Genomic DNA, 20,656 nt, shown 5'->3' on the forward strand with positions numbered 1-20,656 from the left:
CATCCGCAGCAGAAGCCGATTTTTCAGTCGGCTTCCTTTTGTTTAACATAGAAAGTACCTGTATTAATTTTGATGAATTAGAGCATGCAGCAAATTCAATTGAAAATAGATTTGTATAGTAAATGCATTTATACCAAATGATTTCTCCTCCGTTTTATTTAAGGAGAGAGATGAGAAAGATGATTTTGATCCGAATAGCACTTTGCATTATGTTAAATTCTAAACAGCTAACGGAGGAAAATAATAATCCAATTGATCCTGTTTTTGAACTCCGGGACTTAAAGCCTGGGAGAGAGCTGGCATTTTAAATTTTTCTTCTAACTGAACTTCTGATGTGTTATAATAATTTTTCACTAGAGGTTTAAGCAAGGGTAGAGTTTATTTGAGTCTAGTTGCTGGGGTGTGTTACGTTTGGATCTTGTCAGTGAAGCTATAGCTCCTTAACCTGTGTCAGGTTGATATTTCATAAATGGAGATTAAGTGTTGTCCCAAATGAAATATGAAGTTAAAACATCAGGTTAGGGCATGTTTTAGAAAAGGATCCAGTAAATAATTAGGATAACTGAATTATGACAGTTTGAGATGGGAGTTAACTCTGGAGGTGCTGTTTGGTAAGCCTTCCTGGCTTTTAAGCAGCTCAATAATGAAGGGGGCTAATTATCAGGCTCAAGTTGGAACTTTGCATTAGGACCCTAAATATAGAATACATGTGGACGTTCACCGTAGGTGGCTTTTAGGAAGCTGTCCCTTTTGTACGCTATGAATGAGAGTTGTGGATTATATTTGATGGCATTTCTCCTTTAAAGAGCTTTGGGATGAAGCCTAAAAGGCTCACATCTATTTTAACATTGACCAAACACAAAATGCAATATACTGTAGTCTCCCGGTGCCTGATTTTTATTGCTGCTGCTGTTGTTTTAAGGTTTTGATAATTTGTTTTTAACCTCAGTCTTCGTTGATTTTGTGTTCATTGCCTCTGCTGCTAAAATATATTGCTGGCATGAATGAACTGAGATTTGGGAATGCAAAAAAAAGAGAAAGAAAGAAAGAAAGAAAGAAAAAGAAAGAAAGAAAGAAAGACCACTAACTAATTAGCCAGAGTTTTTATTTCAGGATAACAGAAATCCAAATTATATCCAGGTTTGTTATGTAGGATGTTACCTAAAAGGTTTGAATTAATTTTTAGGTAATTTTGGGGGGATGGGAAAATCTGCATATTAAAAGTACAAAATTCTGTTAAAAGAATGCTTTCTCTGGAATGAGCTATAGAAAGGTGACTTTAATGCCTCCACAAGGTTTGGTCCTGGAAAGAGCTGCTGTACTGTGTGGCATCATTGAGTCCAGCAACCATGAACGAGAGGATATTTTATGTTTATTTCGTGATAAGATTTTTTTTTTCTTCCCGACTTTCCAAACTGGACCTGCTCCTCCATGCCTCACTCTGGCATGCCTCGCGTTTGCCAGACACCCTCCTGGCATTTTGTAGGTGCAGCACGTGAATCCAATTTTACAAGTGTACATGAGGAGCTGCTGATTGGGGGGAGTGGAGACCACACAGACAATGGGGTCTCATCAGAATTTATCATGGAATGATAGCCAGCGGAAGTTCTGGCGGAAGACCCCCTCATACAGGTGTGGGGAAACTTCATTTTTCCATCATGGTGAAAAGAGCAGAGAAAGATGTGGACAGGGGCAGAAGAAACTGCTACAGCATGTTGATGGAGTCATGCTGGTGGTAGCCTAGTGGGTTTTTAAAATCACATCACCTGCAGTTTTCTTTCTTCAACTTAAGAAACTTTGCAGAATCTTGAAGTAGTTCCTCTCAGATTCAGTCCGTGTCTCGACATCGCTTTCTCTCATAAAATCTTTTCTCTGCCTCTCGCTTTACCCAACTCCTCAGTGTCGGGCTGCCACTGATAATGATGGTTGTTTCCTAAAGAAGTGACAAGTGTTAAGAAGATGGGCCAGGAGAAATATGTTGTCTGCGTCGCACATGTGTTTTAATTTTGTTTATGAAAATGACTTCTTCAAGGTGAGGAGATGATAAATTTGAAGTTGCGGCTTGGCTCTCTGTATCGGTGAACCGCTGTCCTTCTCCTAGACAGCTCGGTAGAGCTAATGTGGGCAGAAATAATTCGGTTGTAAAACTGGGTGGTAGTGCAGCATGCACTTTTTAAGCAGATGGTAACCAAAACTATCCTTACTCAAACTATCTGATTCATATAAATAGCATTTTTCTGACTTTTCCAGTAGATGTTGCTGGAGAGCAAAGAAAAGATCATTTTTTTTACAGGAAAAAAAGAAATGCAGTAGACTTATAAAAGCCAACAGAAAAGATCCTTCTCCCCAAACTCCGCTGATAGCATTTTGCATAATTTGCTAATTAATGAATTATATTGAATCATTACCTTTTATGATGTTCTATAGAAAGCTATTAAAACTTGAGTTAGATTTTAAAATTATGGGATTGTTCTCTTTAGTCCCTATATATAATGTCTGTTTGCTGTTTTCCGTTTTTAAAAAATCAAGTTAACTGCACATTACTATTCAGAACATTTCATCCCTGAATGCTAAAACCCTTTAACATGCAAATATGATGTCAGAGGAAGAACTGAAATAGAATACTCTGAGAAGAGTAATGATCAAATGCATTATAAAAATATGCACCAGTTGCCAACATGTAATGAAATATTAAGAAATTAAAAGCATGCAACCTCTAAAGTAATAGAATTTCATTGCTCTGAGACTGTTTTCCCACTGAATATTAAGTGCTTAATAGATCTATCCATAAAAAAACAATCGAAAACCTACATGGTTTGTCACTGAAGTTCTTTCATTATATGATTTTGAAAAATTAGCCCAATAGGATTTTCCTCAGACTAGGAAATGTAATTAACATCGGATATTAAGTGCCAGATCTCCAAAGCAAAAGCCACAAAGCTTGATGGAGAAAATAGGAATGCAGAGAGTAAGCATCAGCACTACAAGCTGAGGGGACCCACGCTAGAACTACTCTGCTCATAATCACTCTGATAAAATGACAAAGATGTCCCAGAGGAGCCTGGGATTCTAGTACCCAGACATGAACTGATGCAATTTCAGGCAGCCAATGACCTCTATCTGTGGGAATATTTATTTTTGGAAATGATCAATTAACTGATTTCAATTGTCAAAGAGAAGTGTATGTATTTTTTTTTCCAATGCACAGGGAGCCTTAGATATTACAAAAGCACATTCAGATAGGACAAGTGTACAACCTATGTGGTAGAGCTTTCGGTTTTTCTTACCTTAACCAGTCCGAGCTCTTTTCTGGTGGATTTTCCCCTCTGTATTGAAGCCCTTCTTTGTCAGTTTTCATTCCTGAGGTATGAAATGCTCCAGAGGATGTTTTGATTTAACACCCATTCGTTTCTCTTTTCTGGGGGAGAAAAGCTTATCTTTAGAAGACATGAGTGTCCACTACTCCTATTTTGTAATTAGCACTGTAAGTCCACTGGGTAAGAACCGTCTTTTTTTTTTTTTTTTTTGCTTTGATTCAAATACATTTTTTGTGCTTGACCTAGAGTGGTTATTTTTTTTTTTCTGTCTTTAAATAAGAAAACCTTTACAATTTGATGGGAGATTTTGGTTTCTGTTTCTGGTTTGTTTGCTTTTCACTTTTGGTATTCTCTGTTTTCACTATAGCTATCAAGCACTGACTATGCCCAAAACACCCTGAGTTAAATGTGCCAAATGGTACCTCAAACAACAACAAATATCTGTTTTCTCTATGAGAACCTTAGGAAAACAAAAGGTGTGAACCACGCCTGGAGAATTGCTAGTGGGTTAAAATGTACCTGGTTCTAACTCCTTCCTTAAGAGAACAGAACAGAAAAGGTCACTGCAGGTTGAGGGGATCCTGAGGGTGGAAGCCTTTGAATTAGGAGTGAAAGGTGAAGATACAAAATAATCTTGATGAGCAAAGTGAGGGGTCATGTGGGATGTAATACCAGCAAGAATGAGTAATGCCAATATGATTGAGAGCTTTGAATGGCAGGTCAAGGTATTCAATAGCCACTGAAAAGATGGGATCTGAAAGCTTCTAGAAGAGTTCCTTTGGAAACAGAATGGGGAAGGAGTGGAGTAGTGGGTCCATACTCTACCCCTGCCCACCCAACAGACGCTGAAATGCCTGTCTAGGGTCCATCTGCTCTCCTATTATGTTGTGGCCTGAGGAAGCTATTGTTACTAGTGGGATATTGCCTTACTTTTTAGGAATGTTGTTGAAAAAACAGTGAGAACCCCTTGTCTAGAGGCCAGAAACCAGTGGCTAATCTATTGCATTAGCCTAGACCTAGGTGGAAAGGTTGAGAAACACTGTCGAGGGGAAAGAGAATGGCTCTGAGAAACACCTTCCTATTATAATTACTGCAATTTCTTGTATGTGCTGTAGATGTCATGGCCTCATTAGGCAAGGATTTTGTGTATATGCATTTGTTTTCATAAGAAAAACCTTCACCATTTGTCAGAGATGAGACCTGTAATTTAGAAGGTGTGATATTCTCTGCATACTATTTGGATATAATCAATTAATGTTATGTTCATTTCCTGTTTTCTGACATTGTTTAGGATGGCTCTTTTATGATCTTTAAGGGTTTTCATCTCTCTGAGAAGGTATATACTTTATTTGTTGAAATTAATTACCTCTCTGATTGCCCATTTGTCAGTTACTTTCTATAAACCTTGACTAACTTACCTTGAACTCTTAGATGCGTAGTGTATTTGACTGACAAACTCAGCTGTGGAGACTCCCTTAACTATATAATAAAAGTTTATATGTTAACATTTAAGATATTTTCTTGTGCCCAGTAGACTTCATAATGAGAAGAAGCAGAAATAATTATTAGCCAGTTAAGTAAGTGGAGTGCCACCCTTTTTCTCAGAAATTGATTTAACCAGACTATTTAGGTGAACAGGGTTACCAACATCACCTTGGAACCAAGCTATAGATGATTGCCTCGCCTTGTCCTCCAACCACTTTAATCTAATTTGTTCCATTTACTTCTCTACGCTTTTTATCTTCCCACCATTTTAATACCATCAGAGATGGGGGCTGCCCATGACATTCACACTTGACATTATCAAACACAAAAGGCATCACTCATGCACTTGACTGCATTACAATGCAAGGGAAAAAAATAGATTCCCAAAGGCTTAGAAATTATTGTTTCGTACCTTGAATGTAGGTGGTTTTTTTTTTTTTTTTTTTCCGCTGTTTCCTCCAGCCTGCCTCATTTGACTGTTTTTGCTTCTGCGTGTTTTCAAAGAGTTCTGAAAACCCTGGAAAAATCGGCACTCACGGATCCATAACATACACACCCTTATGTTCACTGGAGGGATGCATAGTAATACAATGGAAATTTACAACTCTATTATTAACGGTTATTTGCTAGGAATCAACCACATTTTGATGCAGTACCGAAGTTGAGCCTTGCACTTGAACTGTTTTTTCCACCGCTGACTTCAGTTCTTCTGACAGACAGCTGTGGCCAAACCTTTTCCCGACTCACACATCGGTGGTCATTGCAGTAACTCCATTACTGCTGCATAGACCCAAAACATTTTGAATCTATAGCAGTCCTGAGTTTGTCTACGCATGAAATCTTTGTGTGTGTGTTAGGGTGGGGGGAGGGATTCTTAAAGTTAATATAAATTTACTTATACCTCCCTTTGCTTACTATTCTGAACTTCCTATTCAAAGGCAATTCCCTCCCTCCCCCACACATATAGGGCAACATTTGTGAGTTGGACAAGTAGTGTTATCAGATTGTGGTGAATTGCTTCAGTAGTATTACATCATGCATCGGGATCGCGTGTGCTGTAAAGCTCTGTAAAACAGCCAGCTACATGGTATCCTACAGGTTTAATATACTTCTGCAGCCTTGTACTTGGGAAGGATTTCTGTAATTGGAGACAATCTAGCAAGGAGAACTTTTTAAGCCATTGGAGGCCGAAATGCAAGTTTTTGAGAAATGTGGCTTTATAGGCTTGAAACTGAATGGATTACAAATTTCTCTTAACTGGACAGAATCATAATTGCATATATAGTACAGTCCTGATTATCCAGGGTTTGCATTTCCAGCGTGGGGATTATCCAGATTTCTTCTCTGACTCCCCTGTCTTTTCTCTAACTACCTGACGTGAATCATTTCTCTAATCATTGGCACCTCTGCTAATGGTATGGAAGGGCATATTTGAGCAGCAAAATCCAAACCAGTGAATTATCTTTCAGAAGACCTAATTATGTAAAAAGTCTGAGTGGCTAGGTTTTTAAAGCTATTCACTAAAATTTAAATTCACTAAAATTTGAAACTATTCACTGACTAAATTTCAATTTTGGTGCCCTCTTTCTATTTACATATTTACTATAGCTGTTCATATACTGATATCTTACCCTCATGTTTAAGAGGCAAAAAGTAAACCAACCTGCCTGAATGATGTCAGGTAATTGGTGTCATTGTTCTGGCTTATATCATCCCCCTCACCTGCCATCCAGACCAACTACCATTTTGAATTAACTAGTTGGATATTGTACCTAGTTGGCATTTTCTAAGGCCACTTGGGGCAAGCCAGTGTACCTTGTGCAGGTTGTCAGGGTTCTGATTAGCATAGTCCTCTAGGATTAAGTACAAATGTGGATTACTGGTGTCCAAACCCTGCTGAGTTAATCTCCAACACCATTTCTAGCCCATTTCAATCATCAGCTCACTGCCAGTCAATCCTTGATAAACTATTTATATTTAGGATTTGTCTCCTTGGAGGTCTTCAGAGTCCCAGAGGACTTTAAAGACTTTAAAGCCTCTTAGATCCCGGAATTAGGCTGAAATGGTGAAAGTAGTGTAGGAAGTATAGCTGCCTTTTCCAGAGAGGTTGGCATTCCCAGCCCCTTTCCAAGTTTACAGAATGGGGCACAGGATTCCACCTACTGGAAATCGCTACAGAATCAGAATTTGATTTCCTCTCCTTTTCTTATACATCAGTTGTGGCTTGGACATTTTAAAAATCTTGTGGTCATATCATATGTTTTAGTCAATAATTGACACTTCTCTCATACTATCCTTATTTGACAAACATGGCTATAAATAATTGGTTGCTCCTTAAGGTGCCTAATCAAACTTCCTAAGATGTTTCTGTTTCTAAATCTATTATGTAACATAATGTAAGTGATAAAATATATGCTATGTAATCTAGTTAACACAAATATACTGAAGGGCAAACATGTTACAGCTCTCTTGATATTAAAAATATTATCACTAGATTAAAATGAGTATGTTAGAAAGACATTTACTTGGAGTTTTTAAATGCTGAGCTGTGGTTGATGATGTAGTGTAATGACCAGTAGTTTTCCACCCATATTTTATTTTTTTCCACCCATATTTTAAATGAGAATTTAAACAGAAATATAGTACACAGTACTGAGAATAGAAAACCTCAATGACTACTAGAAAAACTATTGACAAATCTAGTTATGAGTTCTGTATCTATAGGAAGTGCCTCATCATTTTTTATATGTGTGCACATTTATGTGCGTATATATCCACACATACATGCATACATATATGTTTCCTCTCTATATATATGTAAGTACTTCTATCTCTATCTCTGTATCAGTATCTATATCAGTATCTTTATCTACTATATTAATATTCAGAGGTAGAGAGAGAATAAGATACAGTGTGGCTATATGCCTGGTAAGATATTGTACTTTTCTCCAGCTGACATTATGCATTTCCCACAACCCGACGTTCAGTGTGCTAGGTAGCAGGCATGCCAAGGCAAACCAGACATAACTCTTAAGGAGTTCGTGATCTAGTCCTGAGTTAGAAATTATTTTAATGTTGACTATCTCACTCAGGAATATATTTAACGATTGGAAGCACAGGAAAAAAAAAAAATTCAAGGTTTACCAAGCCATCTGAGCTCTCACTAGGTACATCTAAATTGGACATGCTTTGCCTGGTCAGGAGGAGGGCTGGAAAAGAAATACAGCACGTATGATTTGGGGGAAGAATATCCTCACACAAAGTGATCTAGTCTCAACTAGAAATAAATTTGGCTTTATGGAAAAGCCTGGCCAGCGTGCCTGAATTCTATGTTACTCCTTACTGCTGGCAAACCACAAAACAAAGATAGGGTTAGTTTGTTTGAAATTCACTTTTCAATGAGTCCTATACAAGTGAGAACACAGGGGAGGTGCTATCAACGTGCTTATTATTAAACATGTACACCTAAGGGTCTCGTTTGAAAATGTATGTAAATAATATGTGCATATTTTTCTACAATGAAATGGGCTTATGTGGTTAAGATCCCTTTATTCTCAGTCTATATGGCATTTATGATGTATATGCTGTATGTGTTTGTAACCACATATCGTATGTGATTTATAGACACCCATATAGTCTCTAGAGGTCAGTAGAATATAAGAAATGGGCAAACATTCACATCTAGATGAGACGTAGAGATTCTGGAGACCATTTTTCAAATGGCAAAATGATAATAGTCTACTAATGACATTAGGAACTAAAATCATTAATCGGTGTTAACAAAAAAGTCATGTCATTCTTGTTCCCGAAATGAATCTAATCTATTTGTTTTAAGCAAATTTCAGACAAATGAACATTCACATGGCAAGAACCTTGACAGAGACTCAAGTTATAATTACTTGACTGTGGTTTGTTATGAGACTGTGATTCCTTAGAACACTTTTTTGAATATATTTTAACATTACTGGAACCTAAGGGTGAATTGTTTTTAAACATTTGACTATTATATCCAAAACTTATTTCTATTTTGGCTGCCAATTCAGTTTCCTCAACTCTTACAAATGAATGATTTGGTGATTTATATGTTGCAATTCCATTTGTTCTTATGAACTAAATGTTCCTGATGTTGGAAAATGTATTAGAAAATTGTGATTTATTTTATATATAAAACTAAAAATGTTGACAGTTCAGCAAATTGCTGCACAGTTGAGCATGTTTATCAAGTTTTTCTCTAGAAAAGTCATACACAAAAAAGTGTAGAAACTGATGGCACGTAGCTATGAGCTCTCCGACAATAGTATCAAGTGCCTCTTCCACACCATCCTGCATGGTAGAGAACAGTGCTGCAGGGCCGCGGGTGGCATCTGAGTTTAACTTGAAGTTGCTTGACGTTGAACTTAATATGTCGTGCCCCCATTAATACCACTTACCCTGGGAACTAACTTATCAATAACGTATTCTCGTATTTCTCTATTTACACCCTAGTGGATTGCATTTGAAGCTCAGTTTCCTCCATGATAAATCCGAATCCGGGGTGGCAAACACCAGTGCTTAGAGGGATGTGGTCAGAAATAAGACAGTAGGAGGTGATGGAGGGCAGTGAAAGCAGTACAGTTGTAAACACATATACACACACACAGCAAAGAAACCAAAAAAACCTACTAAGCATTTTTGGAAAGTGATCATGTGAAGTATTTAAAAGAACTTTAGGCTAGAGTGGCTTCAGTCATCAATGAGAGATAATTGATAAATATTGATAGAGCACTTCCAATGGATAATCTACTTGCTTGGGGGACAAATTATTAAATGAGAAAGATACAGTATATTTCCTGTTCTCAAGGAATTTACAGTATAATTGGGTGCTGGCCCTGCATCATCTCCCCTGCCTCTGTGCCCCCACATCTCTCTCTCAAACTGCTATATTCTCTGTTCCATCCCTTTCAGTTCTTCTAACTTTCATAACTGTGTCTTTGCAAATGCTCATCCTTCTTGTCTTCTTCCAACATTCCAGCTTGCCCCTGGCTGACTCCTATTCATCTTTCAGGTCTCCGTTTAAATGTCGCTTCCTCTCAGATTCTTGGACTCCTACACCCTGTCTAAATTAGGAGCTCCCTTTGTGACCCTCTAACAATGTATTTCCTTTATTGTAACTCTGTTCTCAATTTATGTAATTGCAAGTTTGTCCATTTCCACATAAGCCTTTAAGCTCACTGGGGGCAGGCACCTTGTGGCTAGCTTGTGCACTGATGTATTATGATACCTAGTGAGATACCTGGTAGCATAAAGCTTATTTAAAGTGTAACTCTTGAATGAATGTTTAAATACACAAACAACCACAATGCACTGATAAAGTTAAAAAAGAAGAAGAAGAAGAAGAAGAAGAAGAAGAAGAAGAAGAAGAAGAAGAAGAAGAAGAAGAAGAAGAAGAAGAAGAAGAAGAAGAAGAAGAAGAAGAAGAAGAAGAAGAAGAAGAAGAAGAAGAAGAAGAAGAAGAAGAAGAAGAAGAAGAAGAAGAAGAAGAAGAAGAAGAAGAAGAAGAAGAAGAAAGAAGAAGAAGGAGAAGAAAGAAGAAGAAGGAGAAGAAGAAGGGGAAGAAGAAGAAATCACATTTTTCAAGAGACTGGGAAGGATTCACATCCTTGCTTGGACTCAAGTCTTAATGACAGGTTTAAAGTCTTAGGTGTCGCCTTTCTTCTGCCTCTTCTTACCTACCTTGAAATCGATCCAGGTCCCTAAGTAGTAGAATGGAACATCCTCTTAGTTAGATTGAGTTGTACACTTTTTAGTTGTGTTTTTCTCTTTTGTCTCTGGTGATGTTACCTATGATAGATGGTAGACTTCACTATTCTAGTGAAGCCCAAAAGTGGTGACTCCCCTCTCTACTCTAGTGATTGGTTTCAAGATAGGGAGCTTTGGCTATCAGAACTACTTAAAAAGAACTGGACTCTGAGCACCATGAATATGGCTTGAGTGGAGATTCAGAAATGATAATGCAGAATAAATATATAATGAGTTATTTTTAATTGTGTCTGGGGGACCAAGGTCATTTTATGTGACGATCTTCTCCCCCCAGATCATACTTTTCTGCTCTTTTCCAACTCTCCTCCTTAAATGTTTCAGTAAGGTCTTTGAGTTCTCTGATTTAATAGGATGGAACTATTCCTAGTTTCCTGCAGTTGAAAGACCCTAACAGGTGCCAGTCTCCCATTTAACACCCTGAGACTTCTGTTTGCATTCCCACACTGTTGCTCTCCATAGATGGACATATTTTGATGACTGAATAGCTCATGGTTCGTGCAGTTGTTTTCAGGGAACCCATTTCATTCCTTTTTGTTGTTTTGGGCCATTTAAGTCATACCCTCAAAGTAGAAAATTATTCTCATAGTACCCTGAAATATGGTTAAGACTGGATTTGGAAATAAGGAGTGAACAACTTTAATCTTTTGTGATTTTAGCTCAGCTGCATTCCAGGAGTTACCTTTTAATCACAAATGTGTGATGAGTTTGGTGAGAGGCATGAGGAATATGGTAGAAAGAGCATTCAGATATGGTATCTATTATTATTATTATTATTTTAAATTACCTTCTGCCTTTATCATCTAACCCTGTGCTCACTGTTGTTTATTTTTATTATTATCTAAAGGAGGGAGTATTTTATAAAAAAATGTAAAATGGGATTCACTCCATACATTTATATGATGAAAGCCACATTGGAATTATATTACTGTCCAGGAAGAATAATGGAGGTTTCAGAAAGAACTAAAGCATACCTGATATAACGTGGAGTGAGAGGGGCAGCTGGCTATTATCCTATAGTTTGGTAATATTTGCTGTCTTTTATCAGAGATTTTTAATATTGTGTCAGGGAGGCTAAAAAGAGGAACATGTAGAGATTAATAATAAATAAATCCTTATCTTCTCTGGTAAAAATTTAAGAACTCACCAATCAAAATATTTTCCTAAAAATGCATTGTCTTTGGGGTGCCTGGGTGGCTCAGCCAGTTAAGCATCTGCCTTCGGCTCAGGTCATGATCCCGGGGTCCTGGGATCGAGCCCCGCACCGGGCTCTCTGCTAGGCAGGGAGTCTGCTTCTCCCTCGTCCTCTGCCCCCACTCCCACCCCACTTGTGCTTCTCTCTCTCTCTCTGTCTCAAATAAATAAATAAAACCTTTTAAAAAACACACTTTCTATATTATACAAAAACATCAACAACCTTGCTGCCATCCTAGAAGTTCTTTAGATAACAATGTAATACAAATTTTAATCAAACCATTACATTAAGTTATAGTAGTAAACATTAAAAAGCTGGTCAGTTTACTGTGCCCCTGGCAATATGCAGATTAAGTGATTTGAGTTCAGAACTGTACTTTTTATTTTTTAATATTTTACATACACCCCTGACCCTAGTTCTTGCTCCCATGAAGATGATGTCAAGATGTCCATTCCTTTCTCACTCTTCTTTTCCTTCTCCAAAAAGTGTCCTGTTAAATCCCCTCATATATCTTTTGTAGATACTCTTAAAACCAAAAATAGTTTATATTCTTGAATGAGAAAATATTTTTTAAGAAAAAAAGGTAATTCTTTGAAAAATGGAATGTACCTGCCATAAGAAGATAAGTTCTGTTTGTAAAAAATTATAACCGCCTTATAACAATCACAATATCTCTCCTTTCTGAAGTGTTCTGGAATGAGAAATCATCAGTATCAGAGTAAAAAATATATATTTCAATTTAGTTAGATGATTTTACTTACAAAAATATATAGAGTTATAAAAAATAGACCTTTGACTCTTAACTTGGGTTTATTTTGCAGTTTTGGAAGTGCTTGTGGATTTCTTAATGTTAAATTGGTAATTGTTGATCTCTGAGGAGAGGTGCAGTATCTTCAGTCTGAGCTTATTACAGTGTAAAATATGGATTGCCTTTACCCTAATGGCCTCTGAATCCTATTACCATCCCATTAGAGAGTGTGGGATTTTAGTAATTCTGTTGTTGTTTCCAGTGGGCAGTGAATATAATGGGGAAGGGCAGGGGTTAATGCAATTCATCTCTTTTAATACTTGTAACTCCGAGTCCCTTATCACTCACTGTGGTTTCATTGGGGTTTCTCCCCACCACCCCCCTTCTTTCTGTTATCTCTAAGGCCCAATATATTTCTATAAGCCTTTCTCAACCAGGAGAGTTTAGAGAGAGTGGTGATTTTGTGATTTTTAAGTTTAAAAAGAATTTTAGCCATTAGCTTTTCATAAACTGAAGATAAATAAATAAGGTGGTGCATCAGCTTGTTGTGAAACCGGCTGTAGCTCAGAAAGGTTTTCAGTGACTGTCATTGTGCCAAGAATAGTATTGAAATAGCTCTTCAATCAAGATCATTTATAAGGCCTTTTGGAAGGAGAAGCATGAGACAAGCGGGCCGGATCAATGCCCGCTAGTGTTCTGGGTATAATGTTTCCATGTGCTCTTGGAGACAGCTGTGTCCCGGGTCCTAGTAGTGCTAGAGAGAGGAGTTGGGAAAGATTTCCAAGTGATAGAAATTAGATTCCTTTAAAGAGAAGTTTATGAGCAATAGTTAATTCCCTACATATCAGACATGCTCAATAGATGTACATGTCTGATTATGTATCCCTGGTTTTATTCATGAAATTTGTTTTTAGCTAATACAGCTTTTTTCGGAATAAATACGAACATCAGATTATTTCTCAGTATGTCAAAACAAATTAGTTTCCCACAGTGATGCAGTGAAAGGTGTAACTCTTTTCCCTTTTTGTATGTCAGAAAGCATTACTGGGACTGGGAAATTCCCACTTTTCTCCCCTTAGCCCATGAGTCTGGTGGTTTGCAAAAGTCTGGTTTAATGCACAAGCATGGTCACCTAGAGCTCCAGCACCCCCCTCTGCTGCCATTAATGAGAATCACATGCTGAGATCCAAAGAGGCAGGGGTCTTTACTCAGAAAAAGGCACGGAATGGCAGGAGGTGATCAGACCATTTCAATCTGTTGAAAGTGAATGATATTCCCAGGGCTTATTGTTCACCTTCTCAGAGAATTAAGTTTCCATATGTTTCATCATAAATGGAATGAATGTGCAACATAATTGCAACATGAAAATGTCTACTCGATGACATAGTAGAAAACCAATATTTGGGGGAAAATTTCTTCTTGTCTCCATATTCTAAATATCTTGACTGTCCACCTGGTTAAAGCTAATAGCCTAAGCCTGGTGGCAGTGTTTAGATATGGTGCCTTGGTATAGAATAGTTTGCATATTTATGCTGAATATTCATGCTTTGAGTTTCTCCTTAATTCGGGATATCGCTTACCATATTTCCAGACAGACCATGATAGTATTATTTCTTTCCATCAGTTGGATGTGTTGAGTGAAATTCATTTTAGAAGGTAATTATGTAACTACAGATACAATTAGTCTTCATTCTGATGAATCGATACAAATAAGCATTGTTAAAAGATATTATTTCCTTTTGATTCTTAGTTATGGATTACCTTTTCAAAACATTTTTGTGACCACAATCACTTGGGAAGCTCAAACAAGCAAACAAAAATGAAATAAAATAAAATCTACCTTAGGTACCTACTGATGTAATAATCTTTTTCTTTTTCTTTTTTTTTAAAGCACATATACCTGAGACCATTTGCAGAGAATTACTGAAACCATAAAAGAGACATGTAAAACCTATGTTGAATTACTTAAAGGACAATATAAGGGATGCTGGTTATTCAGCTAGTGGAGTTTGGACTTCTATTTTTCATTATGTTGGTCCCACTTAATTTGTCTTGTGTCTTTATTCTTGAAACTTTCCTTCGGATCTGCCAAGAAACATAAAAATCAGATGACACTAATGTTTCTCTCAATGAGAGAATGATGTATCATCTTTACTATCTTCCTAAAGCTATGAACTTGTCATTTGTTGTCTCTCTCAGTGTTCCCTTAATGCACAATATACATATTTAACATTTGTTGAATATCAACAAATGAATAATGAAATATGACTCTTTGTAAGATTAGGTAGTGTGTTTTTTGTAGTTGTTTTTGTTTTTGTATTTTTTGTATTTTAAAAAATTGTATCAGAATTCAAAAGTAAATGTGAATCTTGTGGAAGACACAGGGATGCCGAAAACCACGTTTTATACCATATCTCATCCCTTGCTTTTTTGGAAGCACACTTTCCGATAGGACTCTCCAATAAACTCTCCAAGGTTATGATAGCAATAGAAATGAGCACATTTTATTTAAATATGTATTTTATAACTCTAAAAGTATAGAATGGACTTTGCAAGAAATTTGGAAAATTCCGAAAAAAATTAAACATAATAAAAATCACCCATAGTTTCACTCAAATCTGTCCTAGCCTATTTAAAGAAATGAATATTTTAAAAATCAGGATTTTGTTTCATGCATTTGTTTTCATACTGTGGGAATTCTCTCATGAATTAAATAGCACTCAAAAACATATTAATATTCTACCAAAGTGTATGCCTTAAAAATATATCATGACTTTAAAAAATAACTTGTATTAATTTTGTAATTATAAAAATCTAATTATATGTTTATTGTAAAATAATTTGGAAAAATAAATAAGTAAAAGTAAAACTATTTTACTGTAGGAAGATAAATACTGCCAATCATTTAGTGTGCCATTTTTTATCATTTTGCCTATATAATAAGTAGTAATAGTAATTATTTTAAAAACTTATACATTAGTTTTTTCTATTGAAGTTATACACTTAATACCTTGATCTGCTCACTTTCCACTGAATTTTCTGCTTGATTATATTTTCCTAAAACAATGTCAGATTTTTAAAATTTATAAGTACTCTTAATATTTTTAAGATGTAGTAAATTTTGATTATTATATTCATTATTAATATTTTACCCCAGTAGCTGTTTTTATATTGTTTTTCACATGAAAGTATTTAAAATGTAGTAAGGTCTTCTAATATTTTAGGTCTCTTGAATTGGTTCTCAGCTTTAAAAGAATTCCCATCATAAGTTTCCGTAAAATATACTATTTTCTCCTAGTAATTTAGAAATGCTGTTCTTAAAACTTTTTAGTCCATCTAGAAATTTATATATGTGTCACATGAGGATCTATTTTTTTTCCCCCAGGAAGTTAATCATTTTTAGAACTTTCATCTGTATTCTTTATTAAATCTCTTGTGCCATAGAGTCTATTTCAGGACATTTTGCTCTATCAGATATGTTTTTATATATATATATAATATATTTATTTTTTATTATATATATATATATATTTTGCACTGTTACACTACTGTTTTGTTATACTAAGTTTACAGTAGGTTCAATGTAATAGAGGAAGGCTCTCCTTGTTTTTCTTCTCTTTAGACTGCCTTTTTTATTCTTGTTCATTTATTTTTCCAAATAAATTATATAATTATGATATTAAAATTTTTAAACATCCATTTTTATATTAAATTCAACTTTATTAAATTTTCATCTTGATTATTCAATTATATGTCTGTATAGAAAATGAGGAAACACTACCATATTTACCAATATTTTTCTCTTTAATTTGATAGTTGTTTTTTGTTTTTTTTTTTCTTTTTTCTTTTTTTTCCAGTAAAACATTTCTTTCCTTTTGAGTATTTGGGTTTGGTATTTTGACTGATTTCTTTTGTGTCTTTTTTTTTTCTTTTGTGTTTTAATCAGGCAATATATCAATTCCTTATTTTTTTGCATACAATGATGCAGGAAATTTCTCCCACATTACTTTCTGTTCTTCTTGAGAAAATAATGTATGTCTGTTAAAAAGTAAAGTGCTCATTATATTAGTCTACTAAGGGCCAAATTACGTTTTCTGAAACATAGCTGCACAAAATAAAATGCTGATCTAACGTAGTTGGTCTTTCTACATTTGTGTGTCAGCAATAAAAGCACTAGCAGTCTAAAGAGCTCTGATTGCTCAAGCTTCCCCAGGGTGGAATTTTGTAAAACATAATCCATAGAAAATCAGTCCAATACGAAACCCTACTAAGAAAGTGTTCCTTGGTGGAGTAAGTTTGAGAAATAATTCATATAAAAGCCTTTTCTTGGCACTTCATAATAACTATTAACATATTAAAAGCCCTAACAAGTTCTACAATAAAACCTTCTTTGATTTATTTGAACTTAACTTCTCCCAGATTTAATCAACAGCATGGAGATCTGCTTTTTTTTTTTGAAGGGGGAGATTATTTAGTTTGATGGTTTATGGTTTGTTGTAGGGTAAATGTCATACCTATTACTCAACCAATGAATTTATACTGAATATTAATTTCATCCAGGCATTTTTCCAGCCAATTTCAATTTCCAGTGAGTCTTGTTTCTTTTAGGGGTAGAATGAGATAGTTCTACTCAGAACTTTGGAGGCAGGTCTCAAAGCATTTCACTCACTGACCATTTATTTAATGATTAGTATTAGTTGTGGCTATAGTAGGTAATATTACACAATCATTATATGTAGTAGCTTTATGCTACTTTGTAAAATAAACTTTTTGCAGATTAATCTTTCTCTGTAAAGTGGGAACGATATCTTGCAGGAGGTTATGAGTAGCAGCAATACTATATAGAGAGCCCTTAATACAATTTCTACAGAGTGGCAACGTATACGATCATAGCTGACATCACACTTAATAATCATTTACAAGAAGAATGAATAAGACGTATTCCCTGCTCTCAAACACCCTAACAGTGGTGCAATAAGAAGTAACAATTTCATAATACTTTGTAATTTATGTATATTTTAATGTGTACTGTTGAAAGGGTGAGCATCCAAATAAGTAAAGAACAGAACAATGCAGTGAGGGAGCTGAAATCAAGCGATACAGTGGTTCCCGGGGGGCACTTAGTCTCTGCAGTATATGCGAGTCCAGAATGAGGAGAAGCACCCATCCCTTCTATGGGAAGATTTTACCCATGTGGAACCTCATCAAAGGCTGTGACACAGTTTGATGGAACCGAATCAAAATCACATCAAAGTTCAGTGACGTGGCTCCAAGTGCTTGCTGAGTGGGGTTTCTTTTCGGATAACCCTTCTATGGAATGTGATTTTAAAAGCATCCCAAAGTTATGAGTGCCTTTGTGTCATGTTGACATCTGATTCATCAATGAGTAAACATCCTGCCATCGTTCCTGGAGCATTGTTTTATCCTCGTGGCAGCGAAGCCCCAGCTCAGCAAGAACGATGTGGAAATGTTGGTAAACCCCTTTATTACTTTAAGTCTAGACTACTGTAATTCTCCACGTGTGGGTCTTCTAAACTATGTTATTTATAGGATGCAACTTAAGGGTATAAGACAGCCCAGATCCTTCCTGGCATCTTGTCACCTCAGCATTTTAGAACCATCAATTCAATCCTCGTATCGGTTACCCATAACATTTTACATTGATTGTGAAGTTGTTTTACTCACACAAATGGTGCCTCAGAGATGAGGTTTCATTCTGCCTGTCTCATGGATTTTTCTTTCACCAAACTCTGATCACTTCTAAAGACTTAAATTTGGAAGATTTTGATATGTCCCACCGGCTTGAGGTGAATATATTCATGGTTATATTGGCAAGTTTTAGCTTTTGTTATATTTTTTAACAGAAATTCTTTATTACTTCAACAAAATATATATTCTTTATAGATTAGTAAATCACAGGTGTTTTAAATGTTTTTTTCTGACATAATCCTAGTATCCAATATTGTGGAGAAAATATGGGTTCAGATATTTTTCTATGCATATACTATAAAATGTTTAAAAGATGAGATTTATATCATACTTTTTTATTTAGAAACCTACTTTTTAAATTGATGTTACTGTGCTCTTTTTCTGTACTTTAAGAATTTTATTTTAATGATTTTGTAATTTTTTATCTTGTGAAATGTGTGATTATTTTTCATTTAACAGTTATTCTTTAAATAAATATTTATTAAGTGCTCGCCCTTTACATGGTCCTGCCCTAGTTTCTGAATATACAGTAACAGATAAAACAGACACAGCCCATGTCCCTGTGGAATTAACCCTCTACTGCTGGAAACTGGAGCTCCTTTCATTTTGGAGCTATTATGATTTTTTATCTTAATTGAACCACTCGTATTTGATCTGGCCCTCTCTGTCTATTCATGCTAAGAATATAAGAGTTTTATAAAAAGGGTATATAGCCTTGGAGAAGCTTTCTATGTTCTGCCATCCTTTGTAGAAATTCTTCTAGTGTGTACCCCTAACTTGATCATCTTCGTGGACATAAATTCTGCCTCTCTGTTTGGGCACTTCCAAATAAGACTCTATTTGAATTGCATTTGGGGGTTAGAAACCCCACATTCTTTGCCAAATCCCATCTATCCATGAGACTGGTCAGTGTCCATCATTGTAGATTCTGCATCTCTAAGAAGACAGGTTGGGAATTAACAGTTAAATGAAAGCTGTATATGTTTGTCCCTCTTCTTCACTCTAAGATTTGTGGACTTGACTTTCAGTGATAACCGACACATTATTTTCTTTAAGTCTGACCACTCTGTTCATAGAAACACTTCTGAAATTGCAAAAGATGCCCCTGGTCACAGCTGTTTCCTTTAGGGTTTTGAGTTAAACCATCATTGTAGGCCTTTGCATTACTTGCAACGAGCATTTCTGGAATGGGTCCTTGTATAGCAAGAATGCTTGCCACTGTCTTCTCTCTCACCTTAGGGGAATGTGCAGGTTGTTGGCACACCATGTGAGTCGTATCATGCAGATGTCATTGGGTGACAACCATATGTAGGTTTCGAGGTGACCAGGGTACCTTTCTTTGCTGAAATGTGTCTTTTCTCATGTGTGCCTAGACTTCCATGTACATTCTTTCAGTTACACGGTCCCTGCCTGATAAGAAGGAATATTGTATAAAATTGAAACAATTTAAAAATATACAGTACTTAAGAAGAACTTAAATTCTTTAAATCTGCTAGTAGATTAGAAATCTGGCTTGATGCATCTACTGCTAAAATTAAACTGCATTAAGATCATATCATACAATGTCAGGTGCCAACTTTCGGTTTCCTTCTGTCTTTAGCCAGCCAGTATAGAAGTTGTATTTCTCATTGATACAGAACAGAAGACTTTGCACCTAAATGCAATATGTGAAATGCAAATTTGAGAAAGCACATGGTTTTTTTATTTTAATCTTTAAAATACATAATCTATAAAAATATAATGCTTAGTCTAACCCACATGGGAATGTAGTAATTGAATATGGTTCTAGAAATCAGAATTGCCATGAAACAACTCTATCTCTTCTAGATATTAGAAATCAGGTTCTATCAAGATAAGAATCAATTTAGAAATAGTGTTTGCAACCAGCTTCCTTCTATACAGATATGGTAATTTCCATGTGTTTTATTTTGTATAGAAGATGATGTTTTAAATATTTTTTTAAAAAATATTTTTAAGGCCTAGAAAGAGAATTGAATGCTGTTAAAGTAATTGCAATTTTGTGGCATGCTTCAGTATTTATTTCTGTAGAGCCAAAGGTTCACATAGTGGAGACAGAGAGCATTGTGTACCTCAGTGTCTTTTCGTATGGAAAGATCTAACCTCAAGCAGTGATTATCTGTCTTTGATCATATGCTATCCCAGATGATGGAGAAGAAACTCTGGTCAGTTCACCTATGTCACACTATTTTTGATACACCGAAGCCCTTGCAATTTTACTTACAAATACAGATTAGGAAGTGAAAGACTGATGGACTCTGCCAGTCTGAAATGCATTATGTTTGTTCTGACCCCAGCTCAAATGAAAATAGAATGATTCCAAACCCTGGAATGGTCCTGAAACTGAAATCACTCATTTGGAACTGCCAGGACCGATCAGTGCAAGAT

The 20,656-nt window shown here is 35.8% G+C and overlaps 1 protein-coding gene across 14 annotated transcripts in view; it reads left to right on the forward strand.

Annotated features, from left to right (window-relative positions):
- The window catches only part of TENM2 (teneurin transmembrane protein 2), a 1,202,741-nt gene that overhangs the window by 555,239 nt on the left and 626,846 nt on the right, over positions 1-20,656 (forward strand). The gene's annotated exons all lie outside the window — the stretch shown is intronic.

Source organism: Halichoerus grypus, chromosome 2 (assembly GCF_964656455.1).
Source record: "Halichoerus grypus chromosome 2, mHalGry1.hap1.1, whole genome shotgun sequence".
Lineage (NCBI taxonomy): Eukaryota > Metazoa > Chordata > Mammalia > Carnivora > Phocidae > Halichoerus > Halichoerus grypus.